The following is a 6,886-nucleotide window of genomic DNA, read 5'->3' on the forward strand; positions in this document are numbered from 1 at the left end:
GTGCCTCCACTACTAGAGACCGCGGCTTTGCCGAGTATTTTTACACTCGGCAAAGAGCCCTTTGCACTCGGCAAAGTCCGCTCGGCAAAAATTTTCTCGGCAAAGGGTCTTTGCCGAGTGTTTTTTATCGGGGCACTCGGCAAAATAAAAAACAATTTTGCCGAGTGCTTGGGGCGGCACTCGGCAAAATATTTTCGGCCGTTGCGCGTCGGCCGTTAACGGTTATTTTGCCGAGGGCCTGACCTAGCACTCGGAATTTTTTTTAAAAAAAATTACTTTGCCGAGTGCCCAAGTCCAGGCACTCGGCAAAGTTTTTTTAATTTTTTTTAAAAATTACTTTGCCGAGTGCCCCTGTCTAGGCACTCGGCAAAGTTTTTTTTTATTTTTTTTAAATAATTTCTTTGCCGAGTGTCCCTGTTTAGGCACTCGGCAAAGAATTTCTAGATTTTTTTTAAAAAAATACTTTGCCGAGTGCCCCTGCCTAGGCACTCGGCTAAGTTTTTTTTATATTTTTTAAAAAAAATACTTTGCCGAGTGCCCCAGCCCAGGCACTCGGCAAAGAATTTCTGGATTTTTTTGGAAAAACTTTGCCGAGTGCCTTGCCCATGGCACTCAGCAAAGACCCCGAGAATTACAATTTTTTTTACATTCCATTGTAACAGACAATATATATATATATATATACATCAATCATCACATCTATATCACCAACATGCATTATATATCACAAGCACACGCATATTTAATAAATCCATCACAAATGCACCAAAGTTCAACATCACAAGTTTATTATTACAAGTTCAACATCACAAAGTTCAACATCTCTACTGCGGTGATGGAAACTGCAGGTGTGGCCCCCTGGACAGCGGTGAAGGACCGGACTGCGGCGAAGGGTTGACATGATCAGCTGTCGGTGACACGCTAGCGGGATTGTTTGAACCCGCCGACGGAGGCTGCACAAAAGAGAAGAGATTGCATGTGTTAGACTCAAAATTGAAAATTTCGGCAGCACCTCCCCTGCACGGGGAGGTTTTCAACCTGCAAGAAACAACAGCACGAAGGCCGACAATCACAACGACACGAAGGCCGACAATCCCAACGGCACGAAGGCCGAAAATCACAATGGCACGAAGGCCAACAATCCCAACAGCACGAACGCATTAAACTTTCATACTCACAGGAGTGAAGTGTCGAACCGGAGCTGGAGCTGGCAACTGCACTTGGACACCCGATGCTTGCCCGATGGTTTGCATGATCTGATACATGTCCGCCATCTGCTTCTTCGTGGCTTCCAGCTCTGCAGTCAGGTACGCTTACGTCTCCCTTGTCTCTGCCAGCTCAGCCTGCAGTGTTTCAATCACATGTTTTAGTATTGCAAATCTAATCAATGTGTGTAATGTTCAATGTACGACGAGTGAAACCGGAATTACCTAAAGTTCGTCGACCCGCGACAGTGTTGGAGTAGGCCGTACACGTATGGGAAGGCTTCTGGCCGTGCTCCGTGCCCTCACGTCGGAGAGAGAGGGTGCAGAGCTCGAGGAGCCGGCGCCGTCTGCAATCCACAACCGCCCATGCTTCCTGCCTTGCTCCAGCCTCACGATCACCTCTGTCTCAAGGGGCTCAATGCTCAGATTGTGATCTAAGCCACAGAGCGCCCTAACCGCCTCCGTGTAGTCTCTAACCTTAGCGTGGACGCTCGGGTTAGAGTAAGCCTAGGTTGGGGCATCCGGGTTGAAGACGACACCGGATTTCACTAGGCCCATGTGGGACACAGCCCATGCCGGGTCAAGGTACCTATCCATGATCCTCGACCATGCCGATCTATGCAACATGCACCACGAGGCCAGCACCTACACATCATCAAGTGTTTGACATATAAGAAGATCAATTCTGAACCTACTAAATCTTAAAACGAATTAATATTATTCACCTACCTGAAGGTACTGCTCCTTGGTCAGCGCCACATTTCTTGCGCCGGTTTTGTTGAGGGGCTCTTTCTTGATGGACCTGTAGTAGTCGACGTGGGCCTGGAGTTGCGCCTCGTGAATCATGTCGCCGACATACTTCTTACAGGCTCTGTGTGCCGTCTGATCCGCTAGGGTCTCTGTACCTTCTTCAGCCTTGAAGTACCTCTGCATACAAACACGATGTATCCGTTCATTATTTCAATAAAAGACTTAAGCAATAGAGGAGATGTATTGAGCTATGTTGTGAGACACTTACCTAAAAGTCCGCCAAAACCCGCTCCTGCTTGTTGTCCTGCTCGTCATCCGAGCCAAGCTTGTACCTGTCCCACGACCAGGCCGGCTCCCACCTCCCCTCTTTCAAGTCCACAAGGCCGGGGAGGTGTTTCCTGCACAGACATCCTAGGACGGTAGCGAGGGTGCGTGGGGGGTCAAGAGCACCCGACAGAACTAGCCAGCCCTTGTATAAGTGATTACGAAAAATTATCAGTTTCTCTTTTGATTTTCAACGTATCATATGAAGTACTAGTGATAACATCTATAGTTACTTACCTTCTTCCCACAGGACGAACCAGTGGGCGTCGGTCAGGAAGCGGAACTGGAGGAAGGCTTGTGGGACCTCGCAGGTAGGGAGCTGAGAAAGCGGAACTGTCCTCCGTCTGCTGAGTCCCCTCGTCCCCCGATGGAGTGTCTGTGGTCGTGCCCGTGGCCGCCACGTGGTCCTCCGGGGTAGGAGACGGGTCCTCCGGCTGGTCGAGAGCCGGGGGAGGAGGCGGGTCCCTCCTGGGGCGACCCCGGCCCCTCCCCCTCCCCCTCCCCATGCTGGGGCGACCCGGGCCTGCTCTTGCCACTGGGGGCGAAGACGTCCCCTCGCCTCCATCAGGAGGGCGTAGCCTCTGGTACACCGAGAGCACCTGCCTCGGTGAACGGTTGCCCACCATCTTTGTTCTGTCACCTACAATGTACAAAGAATGAACAACAAGCGTTAGTACATACATGTCAAATAGTTCAAAATGAATAAACATAACAAAATTTAATAAAAAACATAGTATTACATGGTTTAGGAATAATCTTCATGATTGGGGTCATAGGTCTCATCATCACTGTCAAAATTATCCAAATGGGCAACACTATTCGAAGGTTCTGTGTCTTCTTCATTGTCTTTGCCTAAATGGAATCGCTCAAGCATTTGAATGTCCTTCGAATTTAGGACTACATCTCCAGGGTCGTCGTCATCAACCGTTTCATTGTCTACTTCCATGGCGGTCGTCACACTGGGTAAGAATATCTCAAAGCTCCCTTGTAGCCCATCTGCTTGATAGAACTCTCCATCATACGTGTTTGTGTCGAAGGCGTAATCTTCTTTGTTTGGAACAGGTAGTTTACCGTGGGAAGATACCTGGTGCACAATAGACCAACCCTTAAGATGGTCTTTGTCTTGGCACGCGTATGGCGTATGATACACCTGCACGGCCTGTTGAGCCACAATATAGACATCTTTTCCTTTATAGACGGAATCATGCCTAATCTCGACTAGCCCAAGATGAGGGGTCCATCTCATTCGTGCAGGATCAAACTAGTGGCACTTGAATATGACAGGAGTAAGAGGTACCCGGCCCTCATATTCAAGTTCATAGATCTCCTCAATTATTCCGTAGTATTCGACGCCATTAGTGCCCGGCGTAAAAACTTGGCTGTTGGTGGTTTTCCGACCAGGCCGAGTCTGCTCGTGTCTTGATGTGTGGAAGCGATATCCGTTCACGTCATAACTGGTATATGACTTCACCCTTAACTTGAAGCCGTTTGCAACCTGTCTCAACTCGTCACTCATGGACGCATTGGTTTGCGCCTGCAAGCTCAAGCATGATACATCGTTATACTATTGGAACGTACAAGCTACTAAGGAACATCGACGAATGTATGACCTTTTGTTTGAACCAAGAAATGAAATCAGGCCTCCCAGCTCCCGCACCCTCTGAAAGAAGGGTATCATGTTCGTGCGGGGTAGGATCCCTTGATTGATGCCACTCTTGACGAACAAATTCCCTGTACCAAAGAGAATCAATGGGGTTCGATACAGAATAGTGACGTCGTATTGAAACAAGTTCGTTGAGAACTTACTTAATGAATGGCGCAACCTCGACAAGGTTGGTGAACACATATAGTGTGATTTTGCGCCACTCTTCTGGATCCAATCTCTTGGGGGTCGATCCACTTGCGCTGCCTAGTTGGCATTTGAAAAGGCTGAGGGTCGATTCAACTTCGCCAGCATTGTAACGAGGGGGTGGATTATGCTTGCTAGGAAGGTTTGGCTTGTAGTAGGATGTCGTGAAGTTTGCAACCTCCTCCCGAATGCTTGCCTCTGCAATGGAAGCCTCAATTCTAGCTTTATTTGTACATTTCTTGCGAAGAGTCTTTAGGCATCGCTCGATTGGATAGCACCAATGGGCGTGCACGTGCCCCCCCAACCATGCCTCGGTCGGGAGGTGCACAATCAGATGCTGCATCGGCAAGAAGAAGCCGGGTGGAAAGATCTTCTCAAGCTCACAGACCAACTCAGGTGCCATAGTTTCCAATTCTGTAATGACGGTCGAAGATAGCTCCTTGGCACAAAGCTGGTGAAAGAAGTAGCTCAACTTTGCCAGCACTAGCCAGACATGCTCAGGGACATAGCCTCGAACCATCAACGGAAGTATGCGCTCAATCCATATGTGGTAGTCATGACTCTTCATCCCGTTGACTCGCAGAGTCTCTAAGTTCACTCCCCTGCTCAGATTCGCTGCATACCCATCAGGGTACATTAAATTCTTGATCCATCGAAGTACTTCCCTCCTTTGATCGATTTTCAAGACATAGGGGGCCCTAGGCCTTCTCCACTGCTTTCCTATTGCAAGAGGCCGCATCTCTAGGTTTGGCCTATCGCACAACGTCACCAGGTCCACTCTAGCCTTAGGGTTGTCCTTAGACTTGTCAGTGTCCATGAGCGTTGTCCAAAGTGCCTCAGCGATATTCTTTTTAGTGTGCATGACATCAATGTTATGGGGCAGTAGGAGGTCATCGAAATAGGGGAGCCTCGTTAAGCCGGACTTATGAGTCCACATATGTTGCTCACCATATCCCACAAAACCACCATCTTCGTTGAGCATGAGAGCATCTATCTGAGCATGAACCTCCGCCCCAGTCCTCAAGTGCGGTCTAGGGTCCATTGCTTTGACACCTTTCGTAAAGCTCTTGACGTCTTCTCTGAATGGATGGTCAAGAGGGAGGAATTGACGATGTTTGTCGAACGATGAATACTTGCCACCCTTCTTCAACCATATGAACCTCATAGCTTCCTTGCATATTGGGCATGGGAACTTCCCTTGAACACACCAGGCACACATTAACCCGTACGCCAGGAAGTCGTGCAGGGAGTAGTGGTACCAGACATGCTTTTTGAAGCTAGTCTTCATAGCTCGGTCGTATGTCCACACCCCTTTGACCCAAGCATCGATCAACTCATCTATCACAGGCTCCATGAAGACACCCATATTACTCCCTGGGTGTCCAGGGATTATCAACGATAGGAACACGGTATGCTGTTGAAAGGAGACGCCGGGGGGGGGGAGATTTAGGGGGATGACGAACACGGGCCAACATGTGTATGGTGCAGCCATCATGCCATATGGATTGAACCCATCTGTTGCCAGCGCGACATGTACATTACGAGCCTCCTCTGCTTTGAGAGGATGCCGCGAATTGAAGTACTTCCATGCATCAGCATCGGATGGATGTACCATCTTCTTAGGATTGTATCGTGTGCCGTTTTTGTGCCATGTCATCTGTTTCACGGATTCCTCGGTCATAAATAGCCGTTGGAGCCTCGGCAGGAACGGAAGGTGTCGTAGGACTCTCATGGGGATCTTAAGCTGCCTCTTCTAGCCATTGCCTGAGTCTACCTCCACATACCTAGAGGATTTACACTTCGGGCAGTACTTTGCATCCGCGTGTTCTTTCCTAAATAGGACGCACCCCTTCGGACACACATGTATCTTGTCATACGGCATCTTAAGTGCAAGAAGGAGCTTCTCTGACTCATACAAGTTCTTTGGCATACTGTGTGTCTTTGGTAGCATATCGCTCCACACGGCACCATCTTGTCGAAGCCTTCTCGGCTTAGGTTTAACTCGGCCTTCAACCCCATTACGCGACCAATGGCATCCAGCTGAGAAACGTTAGTATGATCATGAAGGGGTCTCTGTGCCGAGTCCAACATCAGGTAGAAGGCATCTGCGGCAGCCTCCATCTCCTCCTTGTCACATCCTTCAGCAAACTGAGCTTGGTGCGTGTCATCCAGCATGTCTGCTACCCTAGCATCATCATCGAAAACCTCGAGCCGTGGTCTCACCACCTCCTCCCTAATACGATCGGCTTCACCATGGTGGATCCACCGGTGGTAGCCCGGAGTAAATCGAAACTTCACAATATGTTTACCCATGGTTAACCTATCTTTTCTTCTTCTGTTGTCACAACCGCTGCATGGACAAACCACTGTGGCCTCTAGCACTCTCACCAAATGCATGCTGTAAGAATTCTTCGACCTTGACTATAAACAGCAAGTCATAATCGTGCTCATCTCTCCAGAGCGTGTACATCCACTCACGGTCCTCCATCCTTTAACAGACGTATCAGCACATATGAGTCACCATCAATTGCATCTACGCGGTGTCCCTACTCTCTAATAGGTGAGGATAGGTCCTAATCCCACCCGCGGATCCGTAGATGAGGTTAGTTTCCATGCTCCGCTCCTATCCGAGATGGAATTTCGGCAGCACCTCCCTATTGTTCTCCCGATACATGTCCTGCAAGGGAGAGTGTGTATCTAGAGAACAATAGGGGGTGATGCCGAAACACCGTCTCAGACCGGAGCGGACCATGGAAAC

General features: G+C 49.1%; 1 pseudogene; it reads right to left on the reverse strand.

The window, feature by feature from the left end:
• Positions 1–5,131: 5,131 nt before the first annotated feature.
• Positions 5,132–6,616, reverse strand: LOC136529729 (uncharacterized; annotated as a pseudogene).
• Between the last annotated feature and the right edge of the window lie 270 nt (positions 6,617–6,886).

This window comes from Miscanthus floridulus, chromosome 19 (genome assembly GCF_019320115.1).
Source record: "Miscanthus floridulus cultivar M001 chromosome 19, ASM1932011v1, whole genome shotgun sequence".
NCBI lineage: Eukaryota > Viridiplantae > Streptophyta > Magnoliopsida > Poales > Poaceae > Miscanthus > Miscanthus floridulus.